Here is a 27,338-nt window from a genome sequence, read left to right on the forward strand (position 1 = left end):
TCTCCCGCATTGCAGGTGGATTCTTTACCAGCTGAGCCACCATGGAAGCCCAAGAATACTGGAGTGGGTAGCCTTTCCCTTCTCCAGGGGATCTTCCCAACCCAGGGATTGAACCCAGGTCTCCCGCATTGCAGGTGGATTCTTTACCAGCTGAGCCACCATGGAAGCCCAAGAATACAGGAGTGGGTAGCCTTTCCCTTCTCCAGGGGATCTTCCCAACCCAGGAATCGAACCCGGGTCTCCTGCATTGCAGGCAGATTCTTTACCAGCTGAGCTATGAGGGACCTGAGAGAAAGGTCATCTGTCCCCAGCCCAGCCAACAAACCATGGCGGGACAGGCAGCAGGTAAGGGCTATGGACTGCTCGTTTCACAAGAGGAGAGAAAGGCAGGTGGAGAAGAGGCTCTGTGCTGTAGGAATCCTGAAGCCACTTGGTGAGCTTGGAAGTTCCTCAACTGGGCTTCAAGTCTGGGGAAAATTGGGCCTTCCCAGGCGGCGCTAGTGGTAAAGAACCTGCCTGCTAGTGCAGGAAATGTGAGAGACTCGGGTTCGATCCCTGGGTCGGGAAGATCCCCTGGAGGAGGGCATGGCAGCCCACTCCAGTGTTCTTGCCTGGGGAATCCCTTGGACGGAGGAGCCTGGTGGGCTACAGTCTACAGGGTCGCACAGAGTCGGACACGGCTGAGCGACTGAGTGAGCTGACGCGCAGCTCGCTGGGCATAATCCTCACGGCTGCTGGCGCCACCTTCTGAGTCTTTGCTCTGAACTGAGAGGTATAGCGCGTGTTCGCAGCTGCGTGGTCTTCTCCGCCTGCCTCCTGAGAGTGGAATTTGGGGGTTGCACTCTCTCCATTCCTTTCTGCCCAAGCGGGCAGTGTTTTTGCAGAGTAGTTTGTCCAGAAACGCTGTGTGTTTCCCGTGGACTTCAGTGAGACTCACTGCATGAAAAGACCTCGCTCGTAGATGTTTCTGAGATGACTTCTGTCTGGATTCTGCTGAGATGACCCTGGGTCGAGGCCCTGAAGCTCCTCAGAGGCCCCAGATTGGCTGATTGGCTCTGAGGCTCGCCCTGAGCCCCTTGAAAAGGTCCTAGTGTGACTGGAGTCCCTGACTTCAGTGTCTTTCTGAGGCCCCCTCCAAACACTGTAGCCACATCCTTGGCTTTTTCTCCCAGTCCTCACGTCTTAACTTTAGCACATTAGTCCTCAGGAGAGGCTGATGCCGTTCGTTCAGACTTCCACACCCCAGAACTGCAAGGGACCGAACTCCTGTGTCCACTACCCGCTTTGTGATCTCTCCTTCCATGGCCCCAGGGAGGGAGCTAATTTGCTGAACCAAAGAACCCGTGCAGCTGCTTCCTCCTGAACGGTTCTTAAACGCTGTTCTGTATCAGTCGGAGAGCAATGTGCCTGGAGCTCCATCGACGGCTGGTCTTGTGGGGTCTTCAGTCCGCCCAAAGCTCGTTTGCACGTCTCTAATTGAGGGCCCCGCCTGCTCATGTACCTCTGGGCCTCCTGGGCTGAATTCCTGGGAAGTTGCTGAGATCTGGACCGTGGTCTCTCTCCCCGGAATGCCGGAGCCCAACTCCCAGCTCTGCGCTTTCTAGCTGGGTTTCTGGGACACACATGTGCGCCCCCTTTTCTCATCTAAATATGGAGAGAGACAGGGGAAACCCACACCCACACTGTTGTGAAGACAGTTGAGCTGATCTGTGCTTACAAGAGGGCCTCTCCCGGGGATGGCTGTGTGGGGATAACCCACATTGCCTTCAGGCCATAGGTATAAATTAAAAACAACCGTTGATCAGCCCCTTTGCTACTCCAGAAATCGAAGTAGTAAAACTTCAGCCATCCAGAAACTTAGGGAATTGTGACAAGCTGGACTGTCAGATTGCGTAGGATTTTAAAATAAAGTTTAAAACGTAATGTTCATTTGAAAAAAAAAGCATCAGCTACTTTCCTGGCTTTTTTTCCCCCACTGTGCATTATTATAGTTAATTTTACAAAAATTAACATATACGATGAAATCATAAGCTCTTCACATGTTCTGCGTCTCTTGGGTTTCTAAGAATAATCACAGTGACTTCTCGTCCTGAGCACCTTCCAGGCCCCAGGCAGTCTAGTGGCTTCCGCTTTTGCTACCTAATTTCACAGCTGTGTTTTGAACCCATCTACTCTAAGAAGTCAGGCTCTGATCTGTGCTCTGGGTCCACTTAACACACATGAACCCACGGCAACCTTGCAAAGTGGTCATTTCATTTCACAAGTGGGAAAACTGACCTAGAAGCAGGTCTCTTGGTGACCCCAACCCCAGCTGATCCTACTGGGCTGTGCCCCGTGTCTCTTGTGATAACCAAGGAAACCTGGAGTTTACAGAGAGGAACTGGTATGTGCAATTTGGTGTTTTGATTTTTTACTGAAGCTGAAGCTCCAATACTTTGGCCACCTGATGCAAACAGCTGACTCCTTGGAAAAGACCCTGATGCTGGCAGAGACTGAGGGCAGGGGGAGAAGGGGACGGCAGAGGATGAGGTGGTTGGATGGCATCACCGACTCAATGGACATGAGTTTGGGTAGACTCTGGGAGATTGTGAAGGACAGGGAAGCCTGGCGTGCTGCCGTCCATGGGGTCACAAAGAGTCAGACACAACTGAGAAACTGAACAACAACCAAGAAAACGCATGAGCTTCCATGAATGCCTTTGTACAAAAGGCTGTTTGAAAGGCTTCATGGTCAACTAAAACAGTGTTTAAAATCTAGAGCACCCTACCTGGGTTCAAATCCCAGTTCTGCCACTGGAAAACTATGGCACTTTAACAAATGCCTTCATTTCATTGGACCTCAATTTTCCTCATCTGCAAAATGGGTTTGAAAATAAAGAGTGTCCAGCTGACATGGTTCCTGTAAGGATCAAGTTAGTTGATGCATTCAGAGCACTTGGGGGAGGCTGGCCTCTGGAACTGCTTGCTGCTGCTGTATGTTTACCAGTTCTGTCAAGATCAGCTGACATAGTGCACGGAGCCTGCGACATGGATTTTGATTTTTTAAGGTCATGTAGCTTATGTCCTGTAATCAGTAAGGTTCAGAAAGGCTCAGGGTGCTGGATAGTGAATCCTGTGTGGGGAAGAGATCACAGAGTCGCAGGAATGCATTAGTAATGATGTAGAGAGGGTTGATCCTGACCTGTCTTTGTATCAACAGAATGATTTAAAAGACACACACATGTATTCACACACATACGTACACCGCACACATCCCAGGCATTCATCTGTGCTAAATAATAAAGGCAGATTGAATGTCATTAAGACTAACAGAAAGCATTCTGCTGAGAGCAGAGAAAATAGTAACGTTAACGTTTTGAAATGAATTGTCTCAGTTTAACTCTGATCACTCTCTTTCTGGGGCATAACGTAGTTTGTCACGGTATGGTTTTCACTGAGTTCAAGGTCACAAGAAACTGTGTGCTAGATTCCCTGACCCAAAAGCATCATTATGAATTTAAAAATCAATTATTTCAGTGTTGTGTAAAACCAACAATTGTATGCACCTACTGTATGCAAAGTAGCAAAAGAAACAGAATTTTCTGCTCTTTTGAAAACCATTCAGTTATTTCTGCTACCAGAAATAATATAATACTTTTTTTTCCACTACTGATATGTATATTTTTATTGATTTTCTTTTTCTATTAATGTCTTCAGGTACGATTAATAGAACAATGCCCACCTGAACACTGCTGAAAATACTGAATGCGATCTTTCTAACCCATCAGAATCTGCCAAATGCTAGCACTTTCCCATAAATCTCAGTTCCTACTAAATTTTCACGTTTATTATATTAAAATTATTTAAGTGAATAATTTTATCCTGGGAAGCACTGACCCTATGGGAGGGCAAGTTTATAGCACATTCTTTTCTGGGAGTTGGGGCCAGGAAACTTCCTCTTCTGTGGGCTGGGCTGGACCACTGTGCATGCCCCAGTCACTTCAGCTGTGTCCGACTCTTTGCGACCCCATGGACTGCAGCCCACCAGGCTCCTCTGTCCGTGGGATTCTCCAGGCAAGAATGCTGGAGTGGGTTGCCATGCCCTCCTCCAGGGGATCTTCCTGACCCAGGGATCAAACCCAGGTCTTCTGCGGCTCCTGCCTCGCTCTGCCCTGCAGATTCTTTTCTTCTGAGGCACCGGGGAAGCCCGGTATCTTTTTTTTTTTTAAGGAGGGAAATTAAAGTTCAATGTTTTAAAAGATATTACACAAGTATCTATTAATTTATAAATAAATGGTCAGTATATGCACTGGTTTTAAAATATTTCATTTTCATAAATACCAAGAGTTCATTTTACGGGTCAGCCATTCTTTGAGTTTCGTCTATTACATCTGAGTGACAAATCTGTCAGTCCAAATCATGAACGCGTGTGTGAGCGCCTGGTCGCTCGGTCGTGTCTGACTGTGGCCCCGTGGACTGTAGCCCCCCAGGCTCCTCTGTCCATGGGATTTCCCAGGCAAGAATACTGGAGTGGGTTGCCATTTCTTTCTCCAGAGGATCTTCCTAACCTAGGGATAGAACCCACATCTCCTGTGTCTCCTGAATTGCAGGCAGATACTTTACTAAGCCATCAGGGAAGCCCCCAGATCATGAGTACTTTCGTTTGAACAATTAAATAGGATTTTCTACCCCATGTGGGGTAAATGGGGCTTCAAAGCCCTGGCCACACCACACTGGGTGTGGAGTGACCGGTGGGCTGGTGCCTATGGCCAGCTCCCCCTAAGGGATCTTGCCCTGCGTTTGTCCAGCTCTTTCCTCCAGGCCGTACTCCACAACAAATGCCACCGTTGTTCGCTGTGCTTACGACAAACTAGCGGTACCTGTGCTCACAGCTACAGAAAAGAAAAAAATGGGCACTGAATTTCCCCAGCAAAGATGGTGGCGCCCAGGAAACCCCTCTGCAGACTCCTGCTGAAACGTGGAAAGAGAATCGGCAGGGTGCAGGGGGAGGGTGGGGAGGTCGTGATGGTTAGGGGCAGCCTGGTTCCTGCTGATGCTACTTCAGCAGTCTGTCTGAGGTTAGTATCTGTTAATTCAGTTGAATGTGGAAGTCTAGATCCTTCCAGTGAAGGGAAAAATGGAAACCATGGAAAAGTAAATTCAGATTTAGCCATTTAGGGGGCTTCCCTGGCGGTCCCGTGGTTAAGACTCTGTCTTCCAGTGCACGGGGGAGCAGGTTCAATCCTTGGTCAGGGATCGAACCCACGACTCTTCCACCTCCTGCCTTGCAGGCAAGTTCTTCACCGGCTGAGCCGCCTGGGAAGGCCAGATGACATGCATCCCTGTCAAATAGCTTTGTGTTGCAGATATGAGTCCTTGTACCAAGGAGCTACAGGATGGACATTTGAGATAAGATAGAAATCGTATCTTAAATGCACACACAAGGCCATGGGGACTCGTTTTCTAAGTTGGAAGCTCACCTCATGTTTCTTGTTAACAGAACTGTTTAAAATCTGTCCAATCTCTCAAAAGTCAGTTATAAAAATGTGTCTTAGAGCAGACTTTTTGCCCTTCACAAACTGAAGTTCTTAGCTCCTGGGCCTGAGGAAAGTCCATGAAAACCTGGGGAGCATGATGTGGCCTAAGGAAAATCGTGCTAACAGGTCACAACCCACGAGAAGAGAGTGTCTGAAAGTGGGCGAGTGAGCCCAGCCACCATCCGGCCCCCCCTCCAGGCCTGTCCCCGCACGTCCCACTTACAAAGCAGGAATCAGGACCAAAAGCCTGGAACTCGGGATACTGCCATTCAGATCCGCTCTCCAGAGTCCAGCTAACACAGACTTCTAGAGTCCAAGGGACGGTTTCATGAGTAAATGCAGGCACTTTCATGGGGCGGAGCCTTCGTGCAACTGATGCCAAGCTGGGCAGCCCCATGTCTCTCAAGCTGGTGACCTGCAGGTACAACAAATGTGCATCACATTCTCTTCTAACCAGAAAAGTGGAAGTGAAAGTCGCTCAGTCGTGTCTGACTCTTTGCAACCCCATGGACTATACACTCCGTGGAATTCTCCAGGCCAGAATACTGGAGTGGGTAGCCGTTCCCTTCTCCAGGGGATCTTCCCAACCCAGGGATCAAACCCAGGTCTCCCACACTGCAGGCGGATTCTTTACCAGCTGAGTTACAAGGGAAACCAGAAGAGTTGATTAACATTGGTTAAATATAGTAACAAAAACAGAAGGACTTCTGAAGCACTGGGTCAGACAGCCGGCTGAGAGGACAGAGCCTGGGAAGGGAGGCTGCCCTGGCCCCGCAGGGTCTCTCCCACCAGGAAAGTGAAGCACTGGACCAGAGGATTTCCAAGCTCCATTTAACTCTGCAACTGTACGAACTTCAAGAGTTTCACATCCTTGGTTATGAGAAAAATGAGATAACTAAATAAGTGCACTAAAGCCTTTAAGATCTTCAATGAATCAGTCTCAGAGACAGAAAGTTTTTGCCCCCCCCCCAAAAAAAAACCTATTTTAACTACTTGGAAACATGCAAATTTTACCAAGACTGTTTGCTGAACATTACTGAATATTTTTAAACTTTTCATTAAAAGCTGTTTTTTTTTCCCCTATTTTTACTCTCCGTACCATTTTTAATCTACTTTAGCGATGGCATGCTATTTTGGGCAGGAAACCTATTCTTTAATGTCTATAAACTAGAGCTCTTTTTATAATTCCCTCATAGGACCTGGTTCAAAGTCTACGGCACCTCAGTAATTGTTTGCCCCGCCCCAAAATAAAAGCATTAGTTAGGTGTTCGTATAAATTCCACACGGAAGGCAAGTCCTTTGTAGTCACTAAATTTCCTCGGAATATTTTCTCAAGCACCTCACCCACAGCTTTAAAAAGGAGGGCAGGAGAAATGCCAGCTGCAATCCCCACCCTCATTAGGGCCCCCTGTCAGAGATCGGCTAAGGAGCGGGGAATAAGGGGTAATTTTCCTTTAAAATGGAGAGGAGTTTCCTTTAGAAAGGAAATTCGCTGAGGAAGTTGTTTTAGAACAAATAACTGTTCGGGAGGAAGCCGGCAAAAGGTGGGAAGAGGCTCCCTTTGATTCCCCAGTCTGTGTATTTGGGCTCAGACCAGACAACATTTTATGCACATATTAATAGAATGCAAATGAGCCTCCCGCGAAGACAGAGGTATTTGACACGAAGTATTGTCAACAGAAAGGGCTTGGGTGTGTTTTTTTAATCCCATCAAGGTGCCCCGTCGCGGTGTGTGGGGGGGGGTGCTGGTGTTGGGAGAGGTGGGGGACCCCGGAGCTTGGGAATGGATCCGGGTCTGACCTCCAGTTGGGCGGAGAGGAAAGCGCTTTTCCTGTCCCCACTTCAAGGCCCTCTCCGGAGCTGTGAGCATCCTCTTCACAGTCCTCAGGTGCCGCTGTTTACTCAGCTCTGCTCGCAGGCAGCGAGGGCCCCAGAGTCGCCTGGAGCTTTGGCCCCCAGCGCCCCCGGCCTCCAGGCTGTGACTCCGAAGGGCTGGGGGCGCCTGGGGCTCTGCTTCCCCAGGGTGCTTCCCCTGGGGCCCAAGCTCGGAGACTCACTGCTCTCAGCATCCGTTTGATTCTCAGGTGAAAAGGGGGACGCAACCTGGAGCTTCCTCTGCAGTGGGACTAGACCTTCTTATGCTCGTTCAGGGCCAGTGCAGTCCAGTTCAGTCGCTCAGTCGTGTCCGAGTCTTTGCAACCCCATGGACCGCAGCACGCCAGGCCTCCCTGTCCATCACCAACTCCCAGAGTGTACCCAAACTCATGTCCACTGAGTCTGTGATGCCATCCAGCCATCTCATCCTCTGTCGTCCCCTTCTCCTGCCCTCAATCTTTCCCAGCATCAGGGTCTTTTCCAATGAGTCAGCTCTTCACATCAGGTGGCCAAGGTATTGGAGCTTCAGCTTCAGCATCAGTCCTTCCAGTGAATATCCAGGACTGATTTCCTTTACAATGGACTGGTTGGATCTCCTTGCAGGGGCCAGAGGGACGCCTAGAAAGCTCCACGGGGTGAAGCCTCTGGGACGAGGTGGGGGTGGGGCAGGGGCCAGAGGTGGAGGAGACCCACGATTTCCAGGTCAAGCCCTTGTCTTTACGCAGACTGCTTACTGGTAGATACAGAGAAGCTGGTCAACCTCAGCCAATGTGTCGCTCAGTCGTGTCCGACTCTTTATGACCCGGTGGATTGTAGCCCACCAGGCTCCTCCATCCATGGGATTTTCCAGGCAAGAGTACTGGAGTGGGTTCCCATTTCCCTCTCCAGAGGATCTGCCCGACCTAGGGATCGAACCTGGGTCTTCCACATTGTAGGCAGATGCTTTACGGTCTGAGCCACCAGGGAAGCCCCCAGAGAAACACTAAGCGCTTTCTTTGCGTGCAGATGCTCAATTCCTCCAAAGACATGGCTTAAAGGCCTCCTCCGCGGCAGACACTGTTCAGGGCTTTTGGGAGACCCTGGGGAACAAGAGGGAGCACATAGACGAATGCTTCCCTTCCATGGAGCCGGCGGGGAGACACGCCGAGTGACCTGGCGCATGAGGGGTGGCCGGGGCTTTGGGCAAAGGAAGAAAACCCGGGGGGTGGGCACAGTGAGGGGGGATGGTGGGAAGGCCCAGCCCCGCTGCGGTCAGGCGGGCCGTCGACTGGGAAGAAACCTGGAGTCGGGAAGGAATATGAACAGGTCTGAGGTGTTCGCACAGTCTCTTTGGGGAAGCCTGAGAGGGCAACTCAGGCAGAGGAGGAATTCAGAGACAGAGACAGGAAGGAGCCAGTCCTGGGCAAGCTCTGCTCAGAACAGGCCTGGACTCTGGGCCCAGAATGTGGGCCCGGACTCTGGGCTTGGGCTCTGGGCCCGGTCTCTGGGCCTGTTCTCTGGGCCCAGACTGTGGGCCCGGACTCTGGGCCCGGACTCTGGGCCTAGACTGTGGGCCCGGACTCTGGGCCCGGACTCTGGGCCTGGGCTCTGGGCCTGGTCTCTGGGCCCGGACTCTGGGCCCGGACTGCAGGGGAGGAGGCAACAAGGGCGGCAGGGGTCACGGGTGGGGGCAGCTGGTGAGAGCACGTCTTGCCGACGGCAGTGAGGAGTAGCCAGCGGCCTGGGAGACACCCCAGCTCTGCCGCTGCCTGGCTGCACCTGGGGGCAGCTCTCTGACCTTTCCCAGCCAACCTCTCCCCTGGGAAACAGTCCGGATAAGACCCAACGGGAAGGGCTTGCGAGTGATCCAGAGGAGGTGAAGGCGGACCAGGCACCTGCTAAGAACCTGAAGCCTGACGGGCGCTTCCACAAGCGCGATAGCCGCAGCATGCGGATCCGTCCTGAAAACACAACAACAGACCACAGATACCTCTGTCTGCTGACCCTCCAGGTCCCGCTGAGAGCCGAGGCCGGGGGTCTTCCTCTGCCTCTGCTGTGTCTTCATTTTCTCTTGGAGCATCTTCACCCAGAGAGCATCCCTTGGTCTGCGCTTGTCCTTGTGGAGCTCAAGGTCGTGCTGAAAGAAACATACTGATACAGAATGAGGAACTGATTATTCAAACAAGGCCCACAGCACCGGGGACTCACTGGGGACAGAGTATTCTATATCCTGTTAGGGTGAAGGCTCACAGAGTCACACATTCATCAACAGTCATCCACGGGCACATCTAAGAAGGGTGGACTTCTGTTGTGTGCAAATTACACATCAGTAAAGTTGGTTACTTTATGATTTTTTTTAAAAAATCAAATACATCCTTATCCTTTTAGTTTACACTATAGATGATTCTTGTCCAGAAAAGTTCTACACGACAAGCTTTAAGTACAAAGAAATAGGGCTGATACCCATAAGTGGGCATAAACATCAGTCTTACTATTTTATAATCAAATAGTCCAAAAAAGAAGCATATAATAACCAGACATAACCTACTTCCACGAGTAATTTAGGGCCCTCTTTGAGAATCACATGTATCCCCCTGACCTAACCTTGAAAAAGGACACATTTGGGACCCGGGAGCAGACGGGAGGAAAGCAGGAGGCGGACAGGCGGCCCCATCTCCCACTGCTCTCACTCAGGGCAAATAGGCGGCAGGACCGGAGGAGACGCTCCCTTTCCAACGTGGAGACAGTTTTCCCAGTGGTCGGAGGGCTGTCGTCCACCGCGCTCCAGAGCGCTCCTGCCGGAAGGGCAGGGCTGTCTCACACGAGACTTTGCCTGTCTCGAGCATCACTGTTATCGAAGCCTGGCTGTAACTGCGCTTTAAATTCTCGCTGCTTTCGCCTCTTTGGGTTTTTAATTTTTCCAGTGTTGTGTTGGTTCCTTCCATACGGCAACGTGACTCAGCCGTCATTACACACACGTCCCCTCGATCGTGAGCCTCCCTCCCCTCCCCATCCCATTCCCTCTCGGGCGTCACAGAGCGCCAGGCTTGGCTCCTTGCCTTATTAACATGCAGCAGCTGGTCACCAGCGGCCTATCTGACACAGCGCGGTGTGTGTGTGCTGACGCTGCTGTCTCCACTCACCCCACTCTCTCCCTCCCCCACTGTGTCCCCAGGGCGTTCTCTACATCTGCGTCTCCGCTCCTTCCCTAAATAGGTTCATCCGAACCGTTTTCCTAAATCCCATACAATTACAGTTCAGTCGCTAAGTCGTGTCAGACTCTCTGCGACCCCGTGGACTGCAGCTCGCCAGGCTTCTTGTCCGTCACCAGCTCCCAGAGATTACTCAAACTCACGTGCATCGAGTCAGTGATGCCGTCCAACCATCTCATCCTCTGTCGTTCCCTTCTCCCCCACCTTCAGTGTTTCCCAGCATCAGGGTCTTTTCCAATGACTCAGCTCTTTGCATCAGGTGTCCAAAGTACTGGAGTTTCAGCTTCAACCTCAGTCCTTCCAATGAACACCCAGGACTGATCTCCTTTAGGATGGACTGGTTGGATCTCCTTGCAGTCCAAGGGACTCTCAAGAGTCTTCTCCAACACCACAGTTCAAAAGCATCAATTCTTCAGTGCTCTGCTTTCTTTATAGTCCATCTCTCACATCCATACAGGACTACTGGAAAAACCATAGCTTTGACTAGATGTACCTTTGTTGGCAAAGTAATGTCTCTGCTTTTTAATATGCTGTCTAGGTTGGTCATAGCTTTTCTTCCAAGGAGCAAGCATCTTTTAATTCCATGCATATGCATTAATATACTCTGTCTGTTTCTGACTTACTTCACTCTGTATAATAGGCTCCAGATTCATCCACCTCATTAGAACTAACTCAAATTTGTTCTTTTTCACAGTTGAGTAATATTCCGTTGCATATATGTACCACAGCTTCTTTATCCATTCATCCATCGATGGACATCTAGGTTGCTTCCATGTTCTGGCTATTGTAAATAGTGCTGTGATGAACACCGGGGGGCAGGTGTCTTTTAGAATTGTAGTTTTCAGCATATATGTCCTGTTTAATCCCTTCACGTTTGAGGAAGTTCACCTCAGTGAAGGCTCCTCCTCTCTGAAGAGTTAGGACGCTGGATGCCCAGTGCCGTGACCCACCATGCGAACCCTCACAGCCTGGGCACCAGCAAGCGGAAACGTGCCGAGTCCATGCAGGGGACGCCTGTGTCCGACGATCAGACCCACAGCTCGTGGTGGTGGGAACAGCCCCAGAACTCAGCACCTCACACGTGGAGGTCCAGGATAACGTGGCTTCCACCACCAACCACCTCTTCAGACACCGGTGGCTTCACTTCAGAGGACTCACAGACCTCTGAAGCACTGGGAGGAGCCCGGGCACAGCCCAGGGTGTGGATCGAGTTTGCATTTTCCCAGAGGCAGTCCCCGTGTCTCCACATCATTCAGTAAAAAGCCCATCGCTTCTCCCAGTAAGGTCTAAGAGGATGCACTTATCACCCTAAATTTCCACATGCTCTTGGGCTGACTCCTTGATTTTCTGTTCTGTTCCAGTGATGTGCTAATACTACCTTGCTGTAATTATAGACACTTGATCACACGTTTTCATGCCTAGAAGGGCTAGCCCCTTCCTCCAACCTAAATTTTTCTTTGTCAAGATTTTTTTATTGATTCTTACTTATTTATTTTTCATGTAAACTTTATAAACAATTTATCTACCTCCAGGGGGAAAATTGATAGCTTTTATTTGGGAACAATAGACTGGGAAAGAGTAGAGATCTCGTCAAGAAAATTACAGATACCAAGGGAACATTTCACGCAAAGATGGGCTCGATAAAGGACAGAAATGGTATGGACCTAACAGAAGCAGAAGATATTCAGAAGAGATAGCAAGAATATATAGAAGAACTATACAAAAAAGATCTTCATGACCCAGAAACCACGATGGTGTGATCACTGACCTAGAGTCAGACATCCTGAAATAAGAAGTCAAGTGGGCCTTAAGAAGCATCACTACAGACAAAGCTAGTGGAGGTGATGGAGTTCCAGTTGAGCTATTTCAAATCCTAAAAGATGATGCTGTTAAAGTGCTGCATTCAATATGCCAGCAAATTTGGAAAACAAAGCAGTGGCCATAGGACTGGAAAAGGTCAGATTTTATTCCAACTCCAAAGAAAGCCAAAAATGTTCAAACTACTGTACAGTTGCACTCATTTCACATGCTATCAAGGTAATGCTCAAAATCCTTCAAGCTAGGCTTCAATAGTACATGAACCATGAACTTCCAGATGTTCAAGCTGGATTTAGAAAAGGCAGAAGAAACAGATCAAATTGCCAACATTTGTTGGCTCGTAGAAAAAGCAAGAGAGTTCCAGAAAAGCATCTACTTCTGTTTCACTCAATATGGTCACAGAGTCAGACACAACTGAGTGATTGAACTGAACTGAACTGCTTCATTGACTACACAAAGACTTTGGCTATGTGAATCACAACAAACTGTGGAAAATTCTTAAAGAGATAGGAATACCAGACCACCTGACCTGCCTTTTGAGAAATCTGTATACAGGTCAGGAAGCTAGAATTAGAACTGGACATGGAACAAAAGACTGGTTCTAAATTGGGAAAGGAGTATGTCAAGGCTGTATATTGTCACCCTGCTTATTTAAATTATACATAGAGTACATCATGAGAAATGCTGGACTGGATGAATCACAGCTGGAACAAAGATTCTGGGAGAAATAGCAACCTAAAATTTGCAGATGACACCACACTTATGGCAGAAAGTGAAGAGGAACTGAAGAGCCTCTTGATGAAAGTGAAAGAGGAGAGCGAAAAAGCTGGCTTAAAACCTGACATTCAAAAAACTAAGATCATAGCATCCAGTCCAATCTTCTCCTTGCAAATAGACAGGGAAAAAGTGGAAGCAGTGAAAAATTTTATTTTCCTGGGCTCCAACATCACTGCAGATGGTGACTGCAGCCATGAAATTAAAAGACACTTGTGCCTTGGAAGGAAAGTTATGACAAACCTAGACAACATATTAAAAAGCAGAGACATCTCTTTGCTGACAAAGGTCCATATAGTCAGAGCTATGGTTTTTCCAATAGTCATGTATGGATGTGAGAGTTGGACCATAAAGAAGGCTGAATGCTAAAGAATCAATGCTTTTGAAATGCAGTGCTGGACAAGACTCTTTAAGAGTCCCTTGGACAGCAAGGAGATCAAACCAGTCCATCCTACAGGAAATAAACCCTGAATATTCATTGGAAGGACTGATGCTGAAGCTGAAGCTCCAACACTTTGGCCACCTGATGTGAAGAACTGACTCATTGGAAAAGAGCCTGATGCTGGGAAAGATTGAAGGCAGGAGGAGAAGGGGACGACAGAGGATGAGATGGTGGGATGGCATTGCTGATCCAATGGACATCAGTTTGAGCAAGCTCGGGGAGATAGTGGAGGACAGAGGAGCCTGGCGTGCTGCAGGCCGTATGATCGCAGAGTTGGGCATGACTTAGCAACCAAACAACTATTTTGAAAATCAGGGAGATCTGGCCTCTTTATGTCGGTAAGTCTTCCTATGAAAGAATGTTGTGTGTCTTCTCCGGTTGAAAGCCTCTCAACCTGAAATTCCTCAAGCCTTAAATCAGGCGCGCAGATGCTACCCAGGCGGCAGGTGCGCTCCCAGCTGGTTCTGTCCGCACACCTGCTCACGCGTGCTATCCTCGTCACTTCCCCTTTCCTCCTGCAGAGGGCGTCAGGGACCAAGGAGCCGCCACCCCTACCTGGAGCCAGTCTTGACTCGGCAGGGAAAGAATTCAGGATATGCGAGGTCATTGGATTTTCCACATTATTGGCTGATTTCAATTCATGTTTTCTCTTTTGTGACTGTGGATGACCACGAGCTGTGTGAATTTTTCACACGCGTTCAGGTAAAGTGACCTTTTTCTGAAAGGCTTGTTAGAAATTGCAAATTCACACTCTTAAAAGTTTTACTTTTGCCAGAATATAGGCTTTTAGCATCCACACAACAGGGATATTTTCTGCCACTAAGAGTGGCCGGGCCGTGTTATCGCATAGGAACTGAGGGCGTTACGTAGAGAGATGGTAAAGGCCACAAATTCAGCTTGTGATGTAAGTGGTTACTGCCTCCTCCAGCAGGACGTGCTGTTTCATTTGTCTTCAGCGGGATGAAAATGTCTGTTGCTGAGGCTCTTTCCTTTCGCCGTTTCTCATGATCTTTCAAGATTTGTGAGCTATTAAGGCACACGTGAGAAGAATCTTATCAAACTGTAGATGAAGATCACTTTTATTCTAAGGCAGCTTTCACCCTGTGTTTTTTCCTACACTTCACAAGACGTGGTTCCCTACGATGCTGCGAGAAGGCTGTGGTATTCCGTTTGTACAAAAGCACAGCCGGAAGGATGAGCAGGCAGATGGCAGAGACAGCCGTCAGCTGCCGTGGGCGGCCCTGCGTCCCCAAGGCTCGGGGCTCCAGCAAGCAGAAAGGGGCTCCACAAAGCCCCCGCCCAGGCTCCCGGGGGGTGGGGGTGTGGAACAGAGATGATGGCTTTTGCACAAGGCAGCTGTGGACGCCAGACGCTCGGAGGACCAGGCAGGGGGACACTGCAGAGGGGTTGTCTTCACAGCACAGCTGCGCCGGCTCCAGACCTGCTCCGCCCGCAGAAGCCGTGCGTCACCAGGGCTCAGCCCAGGGAATTCAGCCACTACGAGCCTTTGTTTTACGTCTCGGCTTTTTCTCCTTCCTGGAATTCGGAGCCTGGCAACAGCGTGGAGTCTTTAGCAGGTGGCTGCTCAGAGGCACTGGGAAAGCAGCCCGCAGGGTCCTGCAAGCTGCAGGAAACACTTCCTTCACGTCTTGTCCTCATTTCTCATGTCTTTCTTCCACTGGACACTTGCATTAGCCTCTTTCGGAGGTTAGCAGAAGATTGTTTTTTAACTGAGGCATATAATTCACAGGTCATGAAAATCACCCCTTTAAAGAATTCACTTCAGTGTCTCAATGTACTGGCAAGGCTGTGCGCTCATCACCAGAATCAGTGTCAGACCATTTTCATTGCCCCAAAGGAAGACCCTGCCCATTAGCTTCCCAAGAGGCTCTGGAGGCAAGGAACCTGCTTGCCAATGCAGGAGATGTAAGAGATGGAGGTTCGATCCCCGGGTCGGGAAGATCCCCTGGGGGAGGGCATGGCAACCCACTCCAGTGTCCTCGCCTGGAGAATCCCGGGGACAGAGGTGCCTGGTGTTGGAGTCCTGACCTCACCCCTCAGAGTGTGACTGTATGTGGAGATGGAGGCTTTATGAGGTCATCGTTAAAGTGAGACGGTCCAACCTGATGGCTGCCCGTATAAGGAGGAGATTCAGAGAGACCCAGAAGTGCAGGTACACAGAGAAAGTCCCGTGAGGACACTCGGGGGGCGCCAGTCTGCAAGCCCAGGAGAGAGGCCTCGGGAGGAACCACGCCTGCCAGCACCCTGACCTTGCAGAGCCAGCCTCCAGAGCTGTGTGGGAGTGAACGTCTCAGCGCCCGCCCCGTCTGTGGTCTTCTGTTAGGGCAGCCCCAGCGGACTGATTCGGACCCCAGCAGCCCTCTAGTCTGGATATTTCACACAAATAGAACCATTTCGAACAAATAGTACCATGCAACATGTAGTCTTTTACGTCTGGATCCTTTCACTAAGCGTAATATTTTCAAGTTTCATCTGTGCTGCACAGAAAGGCTTGTTAGAAATTGCAAATTCACACTCTTAAAAGTTTTACTTTTGCCAGAAAATAGGCTTTTAGCATCCACACAACAGGGATGTTTTCTGCCACTCAGACTGGCCGGGCCGTGTTATCGCATAGGAACTGAGGGCGTAATGTAGAGAGATCGTAAAGGCCACAAATTCAGCTTGTGATGTAAATGGTTACTGACCATGTAAATGGTCATCTGTGCTGTATAAGAACGTAATTACCTTTTATGGCTACCTGGTATTCCACGGTATGGACAGACCATATTTTGATGTCCATTTATCACTTGATGGACACTAGGGTTGTTCTCACTACTTAACTCTTATGAATAATGCTGTTACGAAAATCATGTACAAGTTTTTGTGTGAATATAAATTTTCTATTATCTAGGATATATGTGTAGAAGTGGAATTTCTGGGTCATGTAGTGATTCGAGGTTGAACTTTTTAAGAAACCGTAAACTACTTTCCAAAGTGGCTGCACCGTTTTCCGTTGTCACCCGTGACGTACCGGGCTTGGGTTTCTCCACATCCTCGTTACGGTCTGTCTTTTTTTATTACAGCCACTCGAGTGACTGTGGAGCGACAGCTTGTTGGGGTTGGGATGTTCTTTTATGACAAGAATGGAAAACGTAACGTGGTTTCTTTCTCTGTGCCTCACCCTCCGATGTGTGTACTTTTCACAAACATGAGAAATGTAATCACCGGTTGTGCGACCCATTAACAGATCTCACACAATGGTTCTGTAGCTCATCCAGGTTGGCAGTGTTGACCTTGTCTAAGTGTATGTGTGTACATATGCCTTGTGCACACATGTGCATGTAATGGGTATACACGTGTGCATGTGATGTGTGTATATGTGCACCTGTGTGTGCGTGTGATGTGTGCACATGTGTACATGTGTGTGCATGAGGGGGATTGTGCACACATGTGTGTGTCCTTCTCCCACGGGACAAGACCCTCTCCTGGTCAGAGTGACTTTGTTGTTCCCTTGCCCACATTGCCTACACAAGGCTGCAAATAGCAGGTGCTTTACAAACCCACGGAGCTTCTGGGCTGGTCGCTCCAGAGGGGCTTTGAGAGCCCGCTCCCACCGAACAGGCCCCCAGGCTTCCCCCTGGTTGCCCTTCAAGAACACGGTCTGACACCTCTTCTCTCCCCGAGGCTTGTTGCCATGGAAGTTCCTCCGTCCGCGTGACCCGAGCCTCAGGGCCGCAGCTCACGCCCAGGCCCGGGAGCCTGGCACCCGCTGCCCTGGGAGCTCCGACCAGGCAGGTCTGCGCCCACGTCTTGCTGGGCCTCCCTTACCCCTGCTGCGCATCCGCGTCCCTGATTAATTTTCCTCCACTCTGCTCATCACATCATGGCAAACTTTTTATGTATGTAATTTACTTGTGCATGATTTTACCTGGTTTATATTAACAAGTGATTTCCCTGGTGGTTCAGTAGTAAAGAGTCCACCTGCAATTCAGGAGATATAGGAGACACCGCTTCGATCCCTGGGTCGGGAAGATCCCCTGGACAAGGAAGTGGCAGTCTACTGCAGTGTTCTTACCTGGGAAATCCCATGGACAGAGGAGCCTGGCGGGCTAGTCCTTGGGGTCACAGAGAGTCGGACACGACAGAGCGACCAAACAATAACAATGGCTGGCTGTTCTGGCTCCGGGGCTGTCTCCCTCCAGCAGAATCGAGGCCTGGCCTGCGAGGCCCAGGGTTCGTGTTTTGCTCACCTCTTGCATCTCTCCCCTGAGGACATGGCCTGGCCCACAGGAGGCACCCGTAAGTGGTCCTGGAGCTGAGTGTGCATTACGCGGCTCAGAGGGGAGAAGAACCCTGAAGCTGATGCAAAGCCCGGTCGCTCTCGTGAAAATCCTAACCCCATCAGAGGCGAGAAGCAGCAGGTTCCCGTTGAAGTAACCGGGGATGCTGAGCATCTCAAACGGATGTGTTTAAACTCGACCGTGAAATAAAATAGTTGAAACCTTTTCACGTCCAACTCATCTCCATGCTTTTAAAGCTATTATTTAAAGTATATGAGGTCTCAATAAACATCTTCTAAAAAGTCTTGGGCTTTGCCATGGTAATAGAAGTGAGAGGGCCTGAGGAAGAAAATCTTGAAACAGGAATGGATGGGAAGTGTCAGGAGACCCGGGTTCCATCCCTGAGTCAGAAGATCCCCTGGAGGAGGGCATGGCACCCCACCCCAGTACTCTTGCCTGGAGAATCCCATGGGCACAGGAGCCTGGCGGGTTACCGTCTGTGGGATCACAAAGAGTCGGACACGACTGAGTGACTCCCACTTCTTTCAGGAAGTGTCACACGTGATTAAAGCACAGATAGACTCAGACCCTCTATTTCACAAGCACCAATGCTCCGAATGAGCTCATAGAGGCTGACAGAAAGAAACCACCACCACGCTGACTCCAAACGTTACTTCCTGGTGTTGCATCAGAATGTGGTGATCTGGTCAAAAGAGAACTAAAGGCCGCATGGTGTTGTGAAATTTACTTCTTTATCTTCACAACTTTCGCAGAGCCCGCTGCTGATAACAGAATCAACCTTTGAAAATCTGAGTTCTGGGTATACACTATGCTAAAAACAGGCTCAAGTTTAAGAAGGGAAAATGGCAACTATAATTTGACTGCAACTCTGGGTGGTTGAGTCACCTTCACTAAAAATTTCCGGGTTGATGTCTTAAGCCCCAGCCCCTAGAATGTCACTTCACTTGGAAAGAGGGTGGTTGGAGTCATAAATAGTTGAGAGAAGGTCGTACCGGAGCAGGGTGGGCCCCAGATCACACATGATTAGTGTCTGTATAAACAGCAGAATCTCAGCCACTGACGCACACAGAGAACGCTACGAAGGTGAAGGCAGACGCGGGGAGACGTACCTACAGCCCAGGAGCCCCAAGAATCACGTCCATCGCTGGGGGCCGGGGGCAGGGCCAAGGCAGGAACCAGCCCTACCCAAGCCTTAACCACAGATCTCTGACCTCCAGAAGCATGAGACTATAAAGTTCTGGTGTTTAAGACACCCACTCGGTGCCGCTTTGTTACAGCAAACTAATACATTACCCATATCTGCCATTCAGGTATGTTACCTATTTTACTGGGGGAAAAACTGTTTTTAAAAGCATAGAATATTCTGAGTCAACTTTTGACCTGAGAGTTGGTACTATGAATGCTGTTAGTTGAAGAAAGGAGAAACTCAAACTGTTAAATTCTGAGGGAAAAAACTAATAATAATACTAAGATCACAAATGAAGGAAAGTGCAGTCCCATCAGTGTGGCCCCTCTGTCCCCTTGGAGCCCAGACAGGCATGGCAGCCGCGGCGGGAAAGGCCCCCCCAGCTCCAGCATTCGGGACCAGTCACGGCCTGCAGCCCAGCCTCGCCAGGAACGCCCGGTACCTGCCGGCCCAGTTAACAGGCCCTGAGCTGTGCTTGCCATCGAGCTCTGGGCACCTCCCTGGTGCGTTGGCACAACTGTGCAAATGGGCAGAACACCCTCCACGTGAGAGTGACCGTCCCGGGAGTGGGGTGCTGGAGGTGCCAGAGTGGCCCAGGCTCCCGGCTGGGCTGCGGCCTCCACGCCCGGTGGCCAGCACCTTTCAGAAGCACATCTTCCAGCTGCTTCAGGCGGTGATGGAGGAGCTGTGCATCCCTCGTTTTACACCCGCCCCCCCCCCCCCCCAGCAGCCTCGTCCAGCTGTGTGCAGCCTCGTGGCCTTGGCCCCCTTCTATGCTGCAGATACGCTCACATCGGTAGATACGCTTCTCATGTGAGGCTGACCAAACCAAGGATTTCCTGAAAGGTCACCAAGTTCAGTTCCATCCAGTCACTCAGTCGTGTCTGACTCTTTGCGACCCCATGGACCGCAGCACGCCAGGCCTCCCTGTCCATCACCAACTCCCGGAGTTTACCCAAACTTTTGTCCATCAAGTTGGTGATGCCATCCAACCATCTCACCCTCTGTCGTCCCCTTCTCCTGCCCTCAATCCTTCCCAGCGTCAGGGTCTTTTCCAGTGAGTCAGTTCTTCACATCAGGTGGCCAAAGTATTAGAGCTTCAGCTTCAGCATCAGTCCTTCCAATGAACACCCAGGACCGATCTCCTTTAGGATGGACTGGCTGGATCTCCTTGCAGTCCAAGGGACTCTCAGGAGTCTTCTCCAACACTACAGTTCAAAAGGTCAACAAGGGCCCAGCCCAGAGGGGACCAGCTCCAGCCCCAGTGCCACTCTCGGGCAGTTCTGAGCAACCTGACCCGCTGTCTCGTGCTGGAGGAAGGTCTCCTTCTGGACCTCACAGCCTGGCTTATGCTGCCGAGTTTCTGTCCTTGAGGATGATGATGGTGTGTGTGTGCATGCACACACACACGTGCCCTGGCCACCGTGTGGTCAGACCCTTCCCTGGTCTTGCTTTCATCCCACGATGACAACCCGATGCCCTGCAGAAGCCTAAGAAAAGGAGCGGTTGGCCCCTGGCTTCGGCCTCACCCTCCTCTTTAATCCTTTATCGCCATCCACACCCTCCACCCCACCCCAGCTCCTGACCTGCCCCCTGGCCCCGGTCAGCTTCATGTCCAGGGAAGAGCGTGTCTCCCGTCCGTGGTGCTGGAGGTGTGTTTCCACCAGGCCCCAGCCCATCCCTTCCCTGCAGGCGAGGCTCCCATCCTGACCCACGGATGTCACCGCAGCGCAGACTACACAGCAAGGACCAATGCAGACAGCAGACCGACGCCCCCAGCTGGCGAGTCTCACACGGCCCTCAGGGTCCGGGTCCCTCGGATTCCAGCAACTTCACTTCACTGCTAGCAAACCAGGTTTCAACGTTTCAACATTTCTGCTTCGTTCCCTACCAGCTAACGTTCAGGTTTTCATCCCAACTGTATTTCACAACAGAAAATATTCTTTGCTGAAGTCTTGGCTATTAAAAGCACTATAATGTATTATGCCGATTCCTGTATGACAGAGTATTAAATACTTTTCTTCTGTAATTAACTACTTTGAAAAAATTTGAGTGTGTAATTTGTAAATTTTAAGGAGCTGGAGCTAATTTCCTGGCATAATACAGTTTCCCTTAACAACAGTGATTACATAACATGCACAAATACGTTGGTGACTCTTAAAAGTCGCAACCCACAGGTATTTCAGCTCTCACATTGCTTTTCTTCTCTTCAGCATCAGATACTGATTCTGAGACAATGAGATGCCACCAGCTTGAAATTTCTGGAGGTTTCCATGGTAGCACAAGTCCAGAGCTCCAAGATCCAGTTTCATGTCTGACGAGAGTTTGACAGATTGAACTATGCCTTTGAAAGAGAGTTTATGCAACTTTAAATGCCAGTATTCCAGTTTCCAAAACATTTGCAAAGCCAGTTTCCAGCATGGGGACACTATGGGGACACGATGCTCCCCCCAAGGGGACCGTGCGGCCAAGGTCACTTCATGCCGTGAAGGTCAGGGTGTCACCCCAGAGCGCAGGTCCAGTTTCTCCCCACAACCTGCTCTTGAAACTAGGGGAGGGAGGGGGCAGCTGTTTGTGGAAGAGGACAGGGCGGGGGGACTTTGAGTCCCGTGAGGAGAGGGGCTCCGAACGGCTCCTAGGCTCTTGCACCCAAGCAATCTGAACTTGGGTACCTCGGTCTCTGCTTCTGAAGGACTATAATGAGCTGGCCTTTCAAGGCTGGATTCAGGGTCCAGAGTGCTCACCATTACACCATGGGACGGCTCCACTGGCAAAGAATCCACCTGCAATGCGGGAGACCCCAGTTCAACTCCTTTGTTGGGATGATCCCCTGAAGAAGGGAAAGGCTACCCACTCCAGTATTCTTGGGCTTCCCTTGTGGCTCAGCTGGTAATCCTCCTGCAGTGCAGGAGACCTGGGTTAGGATGATCCCCTGGAGAAGGGAAAGGCTCCACACTCCAGTATTCTGGCCTGGAGAATTCCATGGACTGTACAGTCCTTGGGGGTCACAGAGTCAGACACGACTGAGCGACTTTCACTTTCATGGCAGGTCTGCAGATTCTGCATTAAAAGTGATGACTCATGGTGGGATTTCTCTGTTTTAAGCCGGTGCTATGCTGCCTTCCCGATGGTGCTCAGTGCGGCTCGGTAGCTGGGAAGCTAGGCTGGTGGGTTGCCCGGGAGCTGGTCGCCTCTCTTGTCCCTGTCCAACCCGCCTCCCCCAGAAGTGAGATCATCACCCACTGCAGCTGCTCCCCACACGCTCAGGAAGCCTTGTTTTCCTGAAGAAAGATGGCATTATTATCCATCATTTGTCACATCCAAACCCAGCATGCCCTTGCTAGTCCCCAGGAACTGTTATGTTTTCACTTTGCAGGGAAGCTTTGTAAATGATGCTGTCTGTCTCCTCATATTTCATCAGAATTCCTGCCTGTGCCGAGTCAGCCCATGTTCTCTGGGCAGCTTAGACCTCGTCGCTGTGAAGGTGACGAGGGTGAGGATGGAACAGACAGAAAAGTGAATGGCTTGGATATTTAACTGGCCCAGAGTGTAAGTGACTAAAGAGAAAGACTGCTGACATTTCAAAAAGACAATCACGCACAGCCTCAAGGATAAATGAGGGAAAGAGAGATTAAGTGAGGCAAGGAAAGAGGAAGGAAAGAAAAGAACGGCATGCTAGAAAAAATAGAGGAAAGCACAGAACCAGCTTTGTGCGATTTGAAATAAATATTACACTCCTGTGAGAATTCTCCTACTTTTGTGCTTCGCAACAGAGTCTTATTTTTTCAGTAATTATATTAATGACTCTGGGGCCCTCCTGATTTACTATGGCATCAAATAACTACAACTTAGAAGCACGTAGAATAAATTCTAAAAAGAGAAATTTAAATTGAATGAACTCATTGTTGAAAACAAAAAGAAAGACAAATTGAAATGCACTTCTAGAGGAAAATGTGTTGACAGTGTATGTGGACTTTACAAATCAGAGGACACCTTCCCAGAAAATATTCTAAATTTGAGATGAATTGCTTTGGGAGATTTGGAAATACCAAGAATACGGACTTTTATCCCTGAAAATAATTTTTTAAAGAAAAGGGAGAAGTGGTATTCTAGTGCCTTTGTATACCAGTTAGAGACCTCAAGTGAAGGCCACCGTATTTCAGGGCTGTTTGCTGTTCAGTCGCTCAGTCGCATCCGACTCTGCGACCCCATGGACTGCAGCCCACCAGACCTTCCTGTCCATCACCAACTTGAGGAGCTTGCTCAAACTCATGTCCATTGAATCGGTGATGCCATCCAACCATCTCATCCTCTGTCGCCCTATTCTCCTCCTGCCCTCAGTCTCTCCCAGCTAAAACTGGCTAAAAAACAAACTTCTCCTTTGCAACTGGAGACACCCCTTCCCTCCTGCACTGGGAGGCAGTGGACATCGGGGAGGACCCTGGCCTGGCTGCCCAGACCCTGCCCCTTGGCTGGGACCCCGGGAGGAAAGTCTGTGAATCTGTGCCTCAGTTTCTTTCTGCCTCAAAGAGGAAAGAAAGCAAGTGAGCCTCTGACCACATTTAGGAATGCACCTGAAAGTTTATCCATTAATCTTGGCAGTTCCCCAAACCTCAAGTCTGCAACCGCTAGGGTCATGCATTCATTTTAGTGGATCCAGCCATCAGTTTTTATGTAACAGAAGAGAAAATAATGCAACATAGCCTGTATACTACAAATGTGATAGAGGAGAAGAGACTGCATTTCACATACTAAGGGCGAGCACCGTATCATCACACGTTTCTGTTTTGGACACACACAACCCCAGTGTGAAGCTCCTTTCCTCTGCAGGTCACGGTGAGGGTGGGGGGTTGGGAGAGGCTCCCACGACCCTCCAACCGGAAGAGGATGCTCCACCCACAAGCAGACAGAAACCAGGCTGGCCCTGTGCCGACCTTCACCTGTGTTGTCATGGCAACCTGCGCCCACCACCTCCACGTTGTAGCGCCTGTCACTCTCCACTGCTGGGCCTGTGAACCTGCTGTCTGGGGGACTCCGTCCAGCAGCGGGGGAGGAGGGAGCCCGATGGGAAGCCCCCAGGCTCACGCCGGTGCCGCAGACCCGCCGGGCCGAGTGATTTCTTCTCATCCGCAGGCAAAGCTCCCCTCTTGCGTTTTTTCCTGTTACATGAGAGATGCGCTTACAGGACTCGGAGGGGGCGGTGGAAGCAACAGAAAGACGGCCCCGGTTCCCTTGGAGACAGCCTGAACCTCTGGCTCGGGATTGGACCGTGGACTGGGGGCTGGGCTGCCCCCTCGCTGGTGATGAAACAAGATGAAAGGAGAGAAAGGCCACAAAGGCACCCAGGGGACCCGGCGCTGTAACGCGGCTTCCTCCAGAAGTGGATTCAGGATTTCTATTCGGATCCTGCTTCTTCTTCTCGATGTGGTATCTGCATTTTGATCTTTCAGTCATCGAAGAGAAAGACACATTCACAAGGGCAAAAACACCAAAGACAAAGGAAACTCTTTAAGAAAACCACATTCATGACCGTGTCTGTGTAAGCCTAGCATTTCTAAACCTTTTATAACTTCTCATTAAATATTTGATCCCTTTCCAGTGAGTGAGGCGGCCTTCCCAGGTGGTGCTAATGGTAAAGAACCCGCCTGACAATGCAAGATACCCAGGAGACAGGGGTTTGATCCCTGGGTCGGGAAGATGCCATGGAGGAGGGCATGGCAATCCACTCCAGTATTCTTGCCTGGAGAATTTTGCCTGGAGTATTGCCTAGAGAATATTGCCAATATTCTTGCCTGGAGAGGTTGCAAACACACACGAGTGCACACACACACATACACAGGGTGAGTTCAGGGACCCTTTAAGATTAGAATGAGGAAAATCACCAGAAACAACATTTTTAAATGGGCAAAAGATGTGAATAGACACCCCAGCAGAGAAGATCCAGGGTTGGTAAACAAAGATGTTTCTCAAGTCAAAATCAGGATGAGATGCTACCAAAGGCCCAAGAGAACAGCTAAACTTGAAAAAGGGGCCACACCAAGTGTGGGCAGGGGCGCGGAACTCGGCCTCTGACTGGTGACGACATAAAACGTGCCACCACGTTGGATTCTTAAAAAGTTAAACATACGTTTACCATTTGAATCCCTTTCCAAGCCTAGGTATTTACCCAGAAGAAAGTGTAGGAACATCTGTGCACAGGAACCTTATACGTCACAGCCAACAGCTTGGATTCCCCTTGGATATAATTCTGGAAAATGCAAACTAATCGATCGTGATGAAAAGCCCGTCAGTGGTTGCTTTGGGATGATGAGGGGAGGGTGGGGGAGGACTTCCTAGGAGAAACCAGAGATTTGAGGCTGAGGACACATCTACTGTTTTGATCGTGGCGATGGTTTCACAGGTGCAGACATATATCAAAACCACCCAAAGTATATGGGTTTATGTACGTGCGGTAGACTGTGTGTCCGTGACATGACAAAAAGCTTTAAGAACAAACAGAAGCCCTCCTTTGCCTCTCAGCCCCCAGAGAGTGCTGTCAACAGTCTTGTTCCCTCTAAAGATGGCATTCACCCCCTTCACCATCTCACCCCTTACTCATCACTCCTGTGATCTGATTTCTACTCTCACGACTCTACTGAAATCACTCCTGCAAAGGCCACTTCGTATCCGCAGAGTGTGAGAGCCCTGGCCCTTCTCCATCACCTCGTCTGGGCACCTGGCCGGGGGTCCACTCCTGTGGTCTCCCTCAGGTGCAGGGCCCTTGCTCCTCCTCCCGTCTCCCTGGCCACCCCCCGCCCCCGCCCCCCGTCTCGCCCAGATCCTCCCCTGGCTCCTCCTCCCGTCTCCCTGGCCTCTCCCCTCCGTCTCGCCCAGGTCCTCCCCTTGCCCACGTGCCGCTGGCTTGTCAGGGCTCTGTTCTGCCATCTTGGTCCTTCTGCGGTGACCCCTGGGCTGCTGATGGTGCCACACCCCGACTCCACACTGGCCTCCATCGGGGGGTCCCGTCAGCCCCAGGAGCCCCATGGGTCCTACTCTGAGCTCCTTCTCTTCTCCTGGGAGTCACCCTGACTTTCCCAATCTCAGGCACCTGCGTCCACCAGCCGGGCGGCACTCACCCCTTCAGAGGCGGGGCTGGCTTCGCGGCCCAGCAGGATGGTTCCTGACGGCGACACTGTCGGCCTCTGCACATCCACACTGGCTTTCGGAGCGAACAGACGATGAGTCAGATTACAGCCTCTTCCCGAAGCTGAGGAAGCACTCTCCAGAGCAGAGTCAGAGGAAAGGAAGAGAGCCCTGTGAAGGGAGGGTGACTGGGGTTGCATCCGACAAGCCCACACTTGTCCACCTGAAATACAACACAGCAGGAAGGACGACTGGGCACGTGTCCAGCTAACCATTTCCCCAAAAACAACCGAGAAGATTAAATGGACTGCAGCTTAAGGGTAGAGACACAGGGACGCTGAAAGCAAAGGTCCAATAAAACGTGTGCCGTGCAAGCTTCCTAGTCTGGATAAATTCTCACCGTCAGCTTGTCAGGAGCTGAGTTCAGGCCCCGAATCATAAAAAAAGTCACATCTAGAAGGTTCTAAACGTGACGCCCTGTGCAGACACACAAGGAGGCAAAGGTCCTTCAGAACCGTGATGCTCAAAGGTGGTCGTTGGGAGATGAGTACAGAAACCGGTAGGAAGGAATCAAAAACTGCTTAGAAAACAAAGTAGAAATTTTCGTGTGTGCTCAGTCACTCGGTCGTGTCTGACTCTTTGTGACCCCATAGCCTAGCCCGCCAGGCTCCTCTGTGCATGGGGTTCTCCAGGCAAGAATACTGAGGTGGGTTGCCATTTCCTCCTCCAGGGGATCTTCCTGACCCAGGAATGGAGCTCGTGTGTCCGGCGTCTCCTGAGTCTCCTGCGTCTCCGGCACTGGTGGGCAGGCTCTTCACCACAGGTGCCACCTCGGCTACAACGCGGGTCAGAGGACCTCACATCTGTTACATTGATAATAGCAAAATGTGCCGTGTACTTTGCGGGTCTTTTTAAAATGTCATTCAAATTGAAGATAGGAAAAAAAACTTCAGTCTTCACCGCAGATAACTTGAGCAGCAAAGAAAATGTTTAAACTAATGGGTTGATCTAGGGCTTTGCAGGTGGTACTAAAGGTGAAGAACCCACCTGTCAGTGCAGGAGACTTAGGTTCGATCCCTGGGCCGGGGAGATCCCCTGGGGAAAGGAATGGCTA

At 50.3% G+C, this 27,338-nt stretch overlaps 1 long non-coding RNA gene across 1 annotated transcript; it reads right to left on the bottom strand.

Annotated features, from left to right (window-relative positions):
• Window positions 1–3,676: 3,676 nt before the first annotated feature.
• LOC122684521 lies at window positions 3,677–26,324 on the bottom strand. The gene is made up of 5 exons (XR_006338073.1): window positions 26,218–26,324; window positions 24,043–24,545; window positions 9,360–9,506; window positions 5,739–5,930; window positions 3,677–4,192 (listed from the first exon to the last, which is right to left on the bottom strand). It is a non-coding gene; the product is annotated as an uncharacterized LOC122684521 (long non-coding RNA).
• Between the last annotated feature and the right edge of the window lie 1,014 nt (window positions 26,325–27,338).

This window comes from Cervus elaphus, chromosome 26 (genome assembly GCF_910594005.1).
Source record: "Cervus elaphus chromosome 26, mCerEla1.1, whole genome shotgun sequence".
Lineage (NCBI taxonomy): Eukaryota > Metazoa > Chordata > Mammalia > Artiodactyla > Cervidae > Cervus > Cervus elaphus.